Raw genomic sequence first — 13,984 nt, 5'->3', positions numbered from 1 at the left:
GGGTATTTACCCTAAAGATACAAACATAGTGATCCGAAGGGGCATGTGCATCCGAATATTTATAGCAGCAATGTCTACAATAGCCAAATTATGGAAAGAACCTAGCTGTCCATCAACAGATGAATGTATAAAGAAGATGTGGTATAGATACACAATGGAGTACAATGCAGCCATCAAAAGAAATGAAATCTTGCCATTTGCGATGATGTGGATAGAACTAGAGGGTATCATGCTTACCAAAATAAGTCAATCGGAGGAAGACAACTATCATATGATTGATCTCCTTGATATGAGGAAGTGGAGATGCAACATGGAGGGTTTGGAGGGTAGGAAAATAATAAAAATAAAAAATAAAATGAAATAAATGAATGAAATAAATGAAACGAGATGGGATCAGGAGGGAGACAAACCATAAGAGACCCTTAATCTCACAAAACAAACTAAGGGTTGCCAGGGGGAGGGGGGTAGGGAGAGATTGGTGTAGTTATGGACATTGGGGAGGGTATGTGCTATGGAGCCAACATAAATCTGAAGCTTTGGTTTCAGCCTTCAGGACTGCAATTCTTTCTTTTCCCATAGATTTGGAACTTTAGAATAGTTGGAGTGTAACCATGCTGCAGCCTTCAAGAGGTAGCCCACCTGAGAATGAAGTCAGACTCGTGCATGGCAAAGCTAGAGATGGTGAGACAGAAATCTAGTCTTCATAACATCCTTTGACCTCAAGTCAACTGGTAATGGAAGCTAGTTCAATCCCTGCTGTTTTCAGTACTAGGAGCCAATAGAACTTTTTGTTTAAGCAAATTTAACTGGGTGTTCATGTTACATAGAGTACAAAGATTCCTAACTGTTATAAATTATGGATTTTTTTTCTTAGTATCTTTCTGTATTTTCCATTTTTCTATGATATACATATTAGTTATAAACAGAATCCCTCAACCATGACCCACAAGGATTACAAAATTGTTTTTAATTCTCCAAAATAGTATTACCAAATTCTTTCCCTTGTTTTTGGTGTTGAAATTTTAGTCTTTTAATGTTATATATGAATCTTATTTTGCAGATAAGGAATATATTTCCTTAAAGAAATACTTATTCTTAAGTCTTGTTCAAGCTATTTTGGTAATAGACAATACCCAAAATGGGTTTAGAATAATCTTCTTATTTTCTCTGAAGCTAACATATTTTAAAAAAACTTAGTTTTCCTTAGCTATGTCAATGTGTTGTGGGCTACATTTATCATTCCATGTAGATTTCCATCCCAGACTAAGAGAACTATGACACATATTTTTCTTTTGAAATAACTCTTTATAAGTGATTGGTATGCATATTTTTAATATGTGTTACTATATTTAACATAAACCTTCACAGAATAATTTTGATGAATATTTGCTGATAAACAGTTTGAGATCCTGATCTTCTCTAGTTAAAATTTTCTGGAATTAGAGAAGTTGAAACACAGGGGTAGTATAGAGGAGAGAGCTGTGTGTCATCTTTAAATAAGAGGAGTCAGAACTCTGCAAGGAAATCTGGAAAAAATAAATTATGTATTGTCCTAGTACTTTCAGGCTACTATAATAAACTTCCATAGACTGGGTGCCTTATAAAAAACAGAATTTACTTCTCATCCTTTTGGAAGCTGGGAAATCCAAGATCAAGGTGCTAGCAGATCTGGTGAGGATCTGCTTCCTAGTTTGTAGACAGCTCTCTTGGCTCTGTGTTCTCACATGATGGAAGGGGCCAGATAGTGAGTACTGATTCCATTTATGTGGACTCCACCCTCATGATCTAAGCACCTCCCAACACCCTGAATTCAAATGCCAGCACATTGGGAATTAGATCTTAACATATGAATTTGGGGGAGAACACACACATTCAATATATAGTATGTTATGTTTCAGGAATCTGTTTTAGGCACAAAATGTATATAGATGAAAAATGTCTTTCCACACTCAAGGACCTTAGCTATTTAATAAGTGTTGACAATTTGCATGATTCTACTTAGCTCACTTATGTGGGAGAAGAGTTAAGGCTTTTGGTGAAAAGCAAGAAAAACTGTCTCTGAATGGAAAATGATAACTTTTGGAAGGATCTGACATGGTTCACTAAATAAAACAGCTGCTAAAGAACTAGGCTGGAAAGGATAGGAAGATGGTATGCTCTGGGCATCCCATAGCAGGGACTAATCTATAATTTTGATAAACCAGCTCCATAATTTTTCCCTCTCTTTGTCTCTCTCCTAAAAATGTAAAGTCCTAGGAAATAAATAGTCAAGCTAAGAAGGACAAATCATTTTGTCTTGATAAATTCATCAATTCTTCTTTTACCAGAATAATGGTGATAATAGATGCTAGGCAGCAAAAACCATAATATTTACCACCTTCAGTTAGGCTTTGGCAGTGGATATAAAACTTGGCTACTCAAAGCTCCCATTCATGAGATGGATAGTTCATGTTTTAGGGTAACTCCTTATGGATATCTCCTATCTTGTGAAATAATTCTGTAAAGTACTCAGCACAATATTGGTCATATATTAAGCCATCAATAAATGACGGCAGTTACTAAAGCTTAAGTAACTTAAGCTTTAGTAACATTCCAAAATTATGGCTTTTATATTTCCTTAAAATATTTCAGGATGTTGTCCTGGAAAAAGGCCACTCCTTTAGAATACAGTGGCATGACATGAGGATAGTGGCATGACAATCACTCTACTAGTACATTTTGGAATCAGTCTGGAAATCTGGAAATCAGGAGGAAAATTGACTTTTGACCTGGAATGAGACCTGAACAAGAAGTAGAGCAAATGGGCTCTGGTGACAAGATGGCGGGGAAGTAGGAGGAGGCGCCCTTTCAACATGTACCCTAAAGTTCTTTCTTCCAAAGAACTCTGATCACCCACGAAATCAGCCTGAGATCAGAATTATACATGACTGGATCTCTACAGGAGTAGAAGACGCCAGTGGACAGGTAAAGTGGAGTGGGAACGTTGGAATGATATTAGAAGATAAACAAAAGGGGGAGGGAGCCATTAGAAAGTAATATCACAATACGAGAGTGCCCTGCATCTGGGGACCAGCATTAACTTGGAGTCTGGTAGAAAGCACTCAAAAAGAGTAAAGGATCATGCCAGGGGTGGGGTAATTGTAGGAATCGGGGCGGTTAGGTGATCAAGTTCTTGAACCTAGGTGAGGTTCGGTGGGGTGAGGTTTGGAGCCGAAGGCTAAGAAAGAATTCTTAAGACGCCTTTGGTGCAAAAAGGTGGTTTACTAGAGCACGGGGACAGGACCCGTGGGCAGACGGAGATGCTGTGCCGGGCATGTAAGGAGTGGCTGGTTATACACAGGAGTTGGGTAGTTGAGGACAAAGGGGTGTTCAGAAGGGCTATTGAGGTAAAGAAGACTGTCGTGATATTGAAGTCCTGTTTACTATCAAGCCAAGGCCACTTTCCCTCTAATGATGCACTAACATAAAGACAATTGGGAGTCTCCTGGTGGTATGTCACATTCCTGCTATCAAGCATCCTTGTTAGTGAGATTTAGGTTTAGAAGAAATTTAACTTTATTTACTTTTCCTTCTACCTCAGCCTCCTTCAGTTTTTATGGAGGGGAGGGTGACATTAGGGTTTGAGGAACTGAGTTATGTGCCTTTGTAAATTAGGTTATTTACAAGATAACTTCTTTGTTGTATATCTCAAGGACATTTGTAAACCAAGGGAGACTCCTGCCTTGCAGGATTGTGATCTCTGCAAGTTAACTATTTATTTTTCTTTTAGGGCAGTCAGGGGTGCCTGAGGAATGTCACACATATTACTGAGGGGAGTGGGTGGACAGGGGGTGCAAGGTGCCAGCTTTTGCTTTGTCCTCAGCCAGCCTCTTGCTCCCTCATCATAGGGAGAGGGGCTTAAGTCCCCAGACCCAGGACAACCATCCCTGGCGCAGAGCCAGAGAGAGTGTGGCAGAGAAACCAGGTCTTGGTCCCTGAGCCACCAGCGCGCCTGAGAGCATATGGGGTCTGGCTCCCATGAGGGGCTGGGAGCCTTGCTGGCCTGATGAAGTTCTAGAACCTAGGTGAGGTTCGGTGGGCTAAGGTCTATAGCTGATGACCAAGAAAGAATTCTTTTTTTTTTTTTAAGATTTTATTTATTTATTTGACAGAGATCACAAGTAGGCAGAGAGGCAGACAGAGAGAGAGGAGGAAGCAGGCTCCCTGCTGAGCAGAGAGCCCAATGCAGGGCTTCATCCCAGGACTCTGGGATTATTACCTGAGCTGAAGGCAGAGGCTTTAACCCACTGAGCCACCCAGGCACCCCAAGAAAGAATTCTTGAGACATCTTTGGTGCAAAATGGTGGTTTATTAAATCACGGGGACAGGACCCGTGGGCAGGAAGAGCTGCTGCCCAGGGTTGTGAAGGATGGCAGGTTATGTACCTTGTGGTTGGGGGAAGGTAAGGGGAAGGAAGGTTTCAATGGAGTTTTCATGTGCTAAAGAGGACCTACAAGGTGTCTGATACCAGAGGCCTTAAGGCTTGATCAATGTTCTTTTGACAAGCCATTCACATTTCTGCTATCAAGCGTCTTTGTTAGTGAGATTTGGGTTTAGAAGAAATTTAACTTTTTTTAGGGCTTGAGGAACTGAGTTATCTGCCTCTGGAAATTTGTGCTATTGATAAGGTAACTTCTTTGTTAGTAGATCTCTAGGACATTTGTAAACCAAGAGAGACTCTGTCTTGCAGGATTGTGATCTCTGCAAGTTAACTCTTTGTTTTTTATTGATGAGGGAGAACGAGGCTGGCTGAAGACAAAGCAAAAGCTGGCGCCTTGCACCCCCCTCTCCATCCACTCCCCCTCAGTCGTATGTGTAGCATTCCTCAGGCAGCCCTGACTGCCATGAACAATAAGCAAATAGTTAACTTGCAGGGATCACAATCCTGCAGGACAGGAGTCTCCCTTGGCTTGCAAATGTCCTAAATCTCACTAACAAAGACGATTGATAGCAGGATTGTGACATCCCACCAAAAAGTCTCCCAACTATCTTAATGATAATGGCTGGTCTACAGACAACATTGATCAAGCCACAAGGGCAAGGCCTCTGGTAGGCCTCAGACATCCTGGCACCCCATAGGCCCTCTTTAGCATATGAAAACTCCATTGAAACCTCCCTCCCTCACCTTCCCCCAACCACAGGGTACATAACCTGCCATCCCTCACAACCCAGGGCAGCAGCTCTTCCTGCCCACGGGTCATGTCCCCGTGCTTTAATAAACCACCATTTTGCACCAAAGATGTCTCAAGAATTCTTTCTTGGTCATTGGCTCCAGAACTCAGCCCACTGAACCTCACCTAGGTTCTAGAACTTCATTGCTACCACTATAGGTAAATCAATTTTTAATCCCCCTTTATCTTAGGAAAGTTGAGTCCTTTAACAAAGATCTTAGGATACATCCAGGAAGAATCAAAACAACCTTCCTCGCCCACACTGAGAATTTATAACCACTCTCCCATCTTTTTCTTCCATCAGTGTTTCTGTGTTTTTGTGTTTGTCCTGATAGTATATAAATCTTACACTTGGGGTTCTTTTTGACGAGGTTCTCCATTTACTTGCATATATATATACATTTTTTTCTCTTGTCATATACTTTTATCAGTCTTTTTGTTTGTCTGTTTTTGTTTGTATACTTCAAGAAGTAGAGCAAATGCTGAAGAACTAACCTTGCCGGTCTTTAGAGTTTGGGCCTAGATGTGTATTCTGGTGGTCCAGGTATAGGATTCAGGGTTTAAGGAAGCATACCTGTCCTCATCTACCATTTGTGGCAAATGACCTTTTGGTTCTGATGTGTAACTCTGTTGTAATAGAGTTAGACATCTATGCAGTTGCCATGGCCTCATCTTTCTGCCCCTTGACTTCAGGTCATGTGACTTGTTCTGACCAATGTAATGTTCAATGTTAAAGAGAGAAGCCTTGAAATACGCTTGTACTTTAAGGCTTCTTATTCTTCGGCCATTCTCATGAGAATAGAATGAAACACATGGCCCCAGAAGAGACACATGGAACAGAGCCACCCATGCTGAATCTCAGATACATTACTGAGAAACAGATGCTTATTGTAAAGATGCTTACTGTAAAGTTACAGAATTTTAGGGTAGCTGGTGAGCAGAATTATTGTGGCATCAGCTGACAGATAGGTTATTTTAAAATTCTTAATACATAGTTGGGAGATGAATGATTAGAGGATGTGCAATGACCTCTAGCACAGATCACTAGGAACCCCAAAACTGGCAATGAATTGAAATCTGACAGATGTATTTTCAGACATTATTGTTATAAAACCTCTGTACTTCACTGAAATGATGTTCATCATTTTATAATGTAGAGTTCTCAAAAAATATGACAATATTATTAAAGAGGTTCTCTTTTCAAAATAATGCAGCTCCATCAATAAATGAAAAAATAAGAAAATTTCAAGGTGAACTTAATTAGCATTCTTTTAAGTGCCCATGAAAATTAGAAAAGAATAATGACATTTGAAAGCTATTTTCAATTTTATGAAGTTAATTGTTTCATGTCTGAACAGAGGAAGGGACAAAGCAAAAGATCTACTCAACAGAGTATGTAGAAGGCAAGTTCTAGTTTTAATGCTTACTAAACAGAAGAAATGGATTAACAATTAAGTAAATGACATTAAGCAATAAAATTTTTTTTACTATTATAAGATAGTTATAATATGCCTTCATTTTATCATACTGGTGTATTTCGTTTATTCTTTTGTAAAGATGTCATGCAAACTTTGGTTTTTGTTTTGTTTTAAAGGTTTTATTTATTTATTTTTTTTATTTGATAGAGATCAGAAGTAGGCAGAGAGGTAGGCAGAGAGGAGGAAGCAGGCTCCCTGCTGAGCAGACAGCCCAGCATGGGATTTGATCCCAGGACCCTGGGATCATGACTTGAACAGAAAGCAAAGGCTTTTACCCACTGAGCCACCCAGGCACCCTGCAAACTTTAGAAATAAAAAGTTATTTTCAAGGAGTGTTTTTTTTTTTCTCTAGACTTTTGTATAGGTGATTTGTAAAAGATCACAGTGTTAGTCAGAGTGTTCCCTTCCCAGAAGCAGAGTTTTTAGAAGATCAAAGTATGTTCAACTAATCCATAAGACAAAGGTAAAGCCTTTGGGCCAGAAGCTATTTCTGCTATAGATGAAGTGAAAAAAAATCTCAATTTGTTAAGTAACCCAAGTAAATATTAAAGTCCCATCTATTAGGAAAAATATAAAAGTAAAGTTGAGTATGAGTAATGGGAGTGGCTACTCCCTTTTTCAGTTACTTTTTTCTGTAAGTGAACTACCCCAAAATTAGCGTCCTGCAACAAGAATCATTTATTGTTATGATCTCTCATAGATCTGAGGATAGACTGGACTCAGTTAAGTATTTTTCACTGTGGATGTCTCCTATAGTAAAGGCAGAGAGTGGCTGGACTAGAGATATCCTGATGGCTTCATAGCTCAAATGTCTGATGCATGGGCTGGGCACAGTCAAAAAGCAAACCCATAGGCATGGGTTTCAACCTCTATTTCCTCCATCCCTGTTCTCCCAAGTAACATTATAACCAATATTGGCAACTGCTTGTTTTGCAAACCTCCAGAGTGGTCATTCTATTTTAAGTCAATAAGTATATACATATATAGGAGACTGGGAAGGTGGTGGAGTAGGAGGAACCTAAGCTTGCCTTGTCCAACAGACACAACAAGATAACACTCACATCAGTTTAATAACCCAGAAAACTACCCAAAGACTGGCAAGGAGAGGCCACCATGAAGAAGGTAGGAAAGGTGGAGAGGTGATTTGAAGCCTAAACAGGCCATGGCTACTTGTGGAGAGGAAGGAGCCAGGGGTGCTGAGAAGGTGAGAAACAGACTGTCACACAGAGGAAACTTCTAAGGTAAGACAAACCCCATAACATTTGGCTTTGAAGGTGAGAGGAGACACATTTCACTAGTTCTTAACAACAAGCAACCTCAAAGCTTGGCCTGGTTAGTACCTGGATAGAATTCTAAACGTCATTAAGCTCAGCTCTAGGAGAGCCCTGAGAATGTTAGGAAGTTGAGTCCCCAGCCTTAAAGAGATAGCATGTCAAGCAACCTTAGCAGATAGAACATAGAACCAGCAGTTTGAAAAATCACCAGGGAAAGACTGGAAGAAAATTGATTTACTCATCACATGGCATGTCCTAGAGATACAAGAATCTCAGAAAGACTCCTCCAGGAACAAAGAAACTGATAGGCACCATGCTCCTCTCCCTCTCCTCCTCCCTGTCCCCAGCTCCTAGCATAAACACACTGCCATCTGCAGAAACCAGATCAATGCCCCCACTCCCTACTTAACTTGTTTGGACCAAGCTCTGTCTCCATCACTTCAGTAGATACACTGTTCCCAGTCACACTTGTCTCAGTCCTGGTGCTGCCAGTTCACGCCCCTAGAAGACCAGTGCAAATCTTTACAGTAACACAAACGCTGCCTTTTGTGGGATCCTCTTTCCTGGAAGTGACAGCCCATGCACTCTCGGCACTTCTGCTAGGTCATCCCAGTCCTGAAGCAGTGGCTCCATGTCTCACTTAGCAAGTAAATGGGCATGTACCTTGTTAAAACCCACTCTACATCAGCTATGGACCAAACACTACTCACTATAGGCAAGAAAGCCACTGCAGCCAAAAGGACTGAAGAAAAAAGTGTCCAGAACAAAACAAGACACACACAACACACATAGGAGTCACTCCTTGAAGTGCCAGGTCCTAGGGAACAGAAAACATGGCACTGAAGGGTGTTATAAGACTTCTTAGTCATAAGACCACTACTTGCAAGAGCAAAGGATATAGCTGATGTTCCTAGTATTAAAAAACAAAACAAAACAAAACAAAAAAACAGACACAAGTAGTTAGAAAAAATGAGACAGAAAAATATGTCCCAAATGAAAGAACAGGACAAAATCACAGTAAGAAATCTAAATAAAATAAAGATACATAATATGCCTGAGAGAACTTTAAGTGATGGTCAAAAAGATAATTGACTTAAGAGTGGAGGACCTCAGTGAGACCTTTAATAGAAAACATACAAAAGAACCAATCAAAGATGAGGAAATCAGTAATGGATATTAAAAATAAACTAGGGGAAATAAATAGTAGACAAGAGAAAGCAGAACAGATCAGCGACCTGGAGAACAGAGTAATGGAAAACAATGAAGTGGGGTGACAGAGAGAAAAGAATAACCAAAAAAGAAGAAGAAGAAGAAGAAGAAGAAGAAGAAGAAGAAGAAGAAGAAGAAGAAAAGAAAGAAAGAAAGAAAGAAAGAAAGAAAGAAAGAAAGAAAGAAAGAAAAAGAAAGATAAAATAGACTAAGGGAATTTAGTGATACATTCAGCATAATAACATTCATATTATAGGGATCCCAAAAGAACAGAGAGGAAAGTGGGCAGAAAAATTGTTTGAAGAAATAATAGCTGAAAACCCCCTGAGTCTGGGGTGGGAACAAATATCCAGATCCAGGGAGCACAGAGAAACCCACTGAAATCAACCCAAGGAGGTCTACACCAAGACATATATTAATTAAAATGGCAAAAGGAGAATTTTAAAAGCAGCAAGAGAAAAGAAAACAGTTACATACAAGGAAATCCCATAAGGTTATCAGCTGATTTTTTCAACAGAAACTTTGCTGGCCAAATGGGAGTGTCATGATATATTAAATGTGCTAACAAAAACTCTGCAAACAAGGATACTCTATACATCAGGGCTATCCTTCAGAATAAAAGGGGAGATAAAAAGTTTCACAGACAAAAAATAAATTAGAGGAATTCATCACCACCAAAGAAATCCTACAAGAAAAAAAAAAAAAAGGTATCAGGAACTCTGAATGGAAAGGAAAGGCCATAAGAAGGAGTAAGAAAAGTAAGAAAGCAAAAAGTGTTAAAATTAAGTATAATTACAAAAATCAGTCAAGACATTCACAAAATTAAAAGATGTAAAGTAAGACACCATATACATAAAACTTGGGAAGGAGATGAGAAAAAATGGGTTCAAACATAAGCAACTATCTACTTAATATGGACTGCTATATGCTGATGTTATATACAAATCTAATAATAACCACAAATAAAAAACTGGTAATAGATATGCAAAAAATAGGGTAAGGAATTTCAATTGGGGTGGAGTTTTTTGGATTTTTCCACATAAAGTGCCATGTCATCTGTGAAGAGTAAGAGTTTTACCTTTTCCTTGAAAATTTGAATTATTTTTATTTCCTTTTGTTGTCTGACCGCTGAGGCTAGGACTTCTAGTACTATGTTGAACAACAGTGGTTGAGAGTGGGCATCCACGGTTGTGTCCCTGACCTTACGGGAAAAGCTCTCAGTTTTTCCCCATTGAGAATAATATTTGCTGTGGGCTTTTGGTAGATAGCTTTTATGATATTGAAGTATGTTACCTCTATCCCTACACTGGGGAGAATTTTAATGCAGAAAGAATGGCGTATTTAGTCAAATACTTCTTCTGCATCAATTGAGAGGATCCTATGTTTCTTGTCTTTAGTTTTATTAAAGTTATATGCTATGTTTGATTTGCAAATGTTGAAACAGCCTTGCAGTCCAGGAATAAACTCCACTTGGTCATGGTGAATAATCCTTTTTTTTTTTTTAAAGATTTTATTTATTTATCAGAGAGAGGGGGAGAGAGCGAGCACAGGCAGACAGAATGGTAGGCAGAGGCAGAGGGAGAAGCAGGCTCCCTGCCGAGCAAGGAGCCCGATGTGGGACTCGATCCCAGGACGCTGGGATCATGACCTGAGCTGAAGGCAGCTGCTTAACCAACTGAGCCACCGAGGTGTCCCGTGAATAATCCTTTTAATGTATCTGTTGGACCTTACTAATACCTTGGTGATAATTTTGGCACCCATGCTCATCAGGGATGTTGGTCTATAATTCTTTTTTTTTTTTTTTTTTGGTGAGTTCTTTGGATTTAGGATCAAGGTAATGTTGGCCTCATAGAAAGAGTTTGGAAGTTTTCTTTCTGTTTCTGTTTTTTGGAACAGGTTCAGAAGAGTAGGTATTAGTTTTTCTTTAAATGTTTGGCAAAATATCCCTGGAAAGCCATCCAGACCTGGACTCAGGTGTTGGGAGATTTTTTTATCACTGCTTCAATTTCCTTGCTGGTGAGGGTTTGTTCAGGTTTTATGTTTCTTCCTCTTCGAGTTCTGGTAGTGTATAAGTCTCCAGGATGTATCCATATCTCCCAGGTTGCTTAATTTGTTGGCACACAGTAACTCAAAATATGTTCTTATAATTGTTTGTATTTCCTTGCTGTTGATCGTGATCTCTCTTCTTTCATTTTTCAATTTATTAAAATTTTCAATTTATTAATTTGGGTCTTTTCTCTTTTCTCTTAAATCTGGTTAGGGGTTTATCAATCCTATTAATTCCTTCAAGGAACCAGCTTCAACTTTTATTTATATGTTCTACTCTTCTTTCGGTTTCTGTTTCATTGATTTCTGCTCTAATCTTTATTATTTCTCTTCTGCTTGGTTTAAGCTTTATTTATTGTTTTTTTTTTCTCCAGTTTCTTTTTTTTTTTTAAGATTTTATTTATTTATTTGACAGAGAGAAATCACAAGTAGTCGGAGAGGCAGGCAGAGAGAGAGAGGGAAGCAGGCTCCCTGCTGAGCAGAGAGCCCGATGTGGGACTCGATCCCAGGACCCTCAGATCATGACCTGAGCCGAAGGCAGCGGCTTAACACACTGAGCCACCCAGGCGCCCCTCTCCAGTTTCTTTAGGTATAAGGTTAGATTGTGTATTTGAGACTTATCTAATTTTTTGAGAAAGGCTTGGATGGTTATATATTTCCCCCTTAGGACCACCTTTCCCGTGTCCCAAAGGTTGTGAACAGTTGTGTTTTCATTTTCATTTGTTTTCATAAATTTTTAAAATTCTTCTTTAATTTCCTGGTTGACCCATTCATTCTTTAGTAAGATGCTTTTTACCTTCCAAGTGTTTAAGTTTTTTCCAAATTTCCTCTTGTGATTGAGTTCAAGTTCTAAATGATTGTAGTATGAAAATTACTGGGAATAATCGTAATCTTTTGGTACCCATTGAGACCTTATTTGTGACCCAGTATGTGGTCTGTTCTGTAAAATGTTCCATGTGCACTCAAGAAGAATGTGTTTTCTGTTGTTTTAGGATTGAATGCTCTGTATATATCCGTGAAGTCCACCTGGTCCAGTGTGTCATTGTCATTCAAAGCCCTTATTTCCTTGTTGATCTTCTGCTTAGATGATTGTCCATTGCTGAGTGGGTTGTTGAAGTCCCCTATTATTATTATGTAATTATCAATCTGTTGCTTTAATTTACTTATTCATTGGTTTATGTAATTAGCTGTTTCCAAATTAGGAGTATAAATATTTATAATTTTTAGATCTTCTTGTTGGATAGATCCTAAACATGATATACTGTCCTTCCTCATCTTCTGTTATCATCTTTGGTTTAAAACCTAATCTGTCTGATATAAGGATTCCTATTTCAGCTTTCTTTTAATGCTCATTAGCATGATAAATGGTTCTCCACCCCCTCACTTTCAATCTTGTGGTGTTTTTAGGTCTAAAATGAGTCTCTTGTACACAGAATATGGATGGTTCTTGTTTTTTTATTCAATCTGATATCCTCTGTCTTTTTTTTATTATTATTATTTCTTTTCAGCGTAACAGAATTCATTGTTTTTGCAACACACCTATTGCTTCATGCAATCCTCTGTCTTTTGATTGGAGCATTTAGCCTACTTATGTTCAGAGTAACTACTGACAGAAATGAATTTAGTGCCCTTGTATTACCTGTAAAGTCCCTGTAAATTATCTCTGTTTCTTTCTGGTCTATGCTACTTTTGGGCTCTCTCTTCACTTACAGGATCCTCTTTAATATTTCTTGCAGGGCTGGTTTAGTGATCACAATTGTTTTAGTTTCTCTTTGTCCTGGAAACTCTTTATCTCTCCTTCCATTCTGAATGACAGCCTTGATAGATGAAATATTCTTGGCTGCATGTTTTTCTCATTTAGTACTCTAAATATATCATGATAGCCCTTGCTGTTCTACCAGGTCTCTGTGGATAGGTCTGTTGCCAGTCAAATGTTTCCACTATTGTAGTTTAAGGAGCTCCTGCCTTGAGCTTCTTTTAGGATTTTCTCTTTATCTCTGTAATTTGCAAGCTTCACTATTATATGGCAGGGTGTTCATCTATTTTTATTGATTTCAGGGGACATTCTGTTTACTTCTTGAACTTAAATGTCTATTTCCTTCCCCATATTAGGGAAGTTCACAGCTATGATTTGCTCAAATATACCTTCTGTCTCTCTCTCTCTTTCTTCTTCCTCTGGGGCCCCAATAATTCTAATATTGTTTCACTTTATGGCATCACTGATTTCTCAAATCCTTCCCTTATGGTACATTAATTGTTTTTCTCTCTCTTCCTCAGCTGCCTTCCTTTCAACTGTTTTGTCTCCTATGTCACTTACTCTCTCTTCTGCCTTATTTATCCTAGCTATTAGAGCAGCCATTTTAGACTGCATCTCAGTTACAGCACTTTTAAATTTCTGCCTGATTAGATTTTATTTCTGCACTAAGAGATTCTCTAAAGTCTTTTTTTTTTAAGAGAGCTAGTAACTTTATAACCAATATCTTTAATAAGATTAAAGACTCATGCCAAAACCCCAATTCTATATACTATTTTCCCCAGCACAAGAGTTTTTCAGTTTTGAGGGATCTATTAATTTGGTATTCCCCTGAGGATCCTTCTGGTCTTCTGGGTAAGAGGGCTGTTGCACTGATCTTCAGGTGTCTTTGCCTAGGTGGAATTGCACCATTCCTTGCCAGGGGCCAGGCTCAATGTAAACTCATATAGATTACTCTATTTGTCTTTTACTGCTGCTTTATAGGGTGAACAAACAACAAAAAAATGGTGCCAC

Source organism: Mustela erminea, chromosome 16 (genome assembly GCF_009829155.1).
Source record: "Mustela erminea isolate mMusErm1 chromosome 16, mMusErm1.Pri, whole genome shotgun sequence".
Lineage (NCBI taxonomy): Eukaryota > Metazoa > Chordata > Mammalia > Carnivora > Mustelidae > Mustela > Mustela erminea.
Note: the sequence above shows the minus strand (reverse complement) of the source record.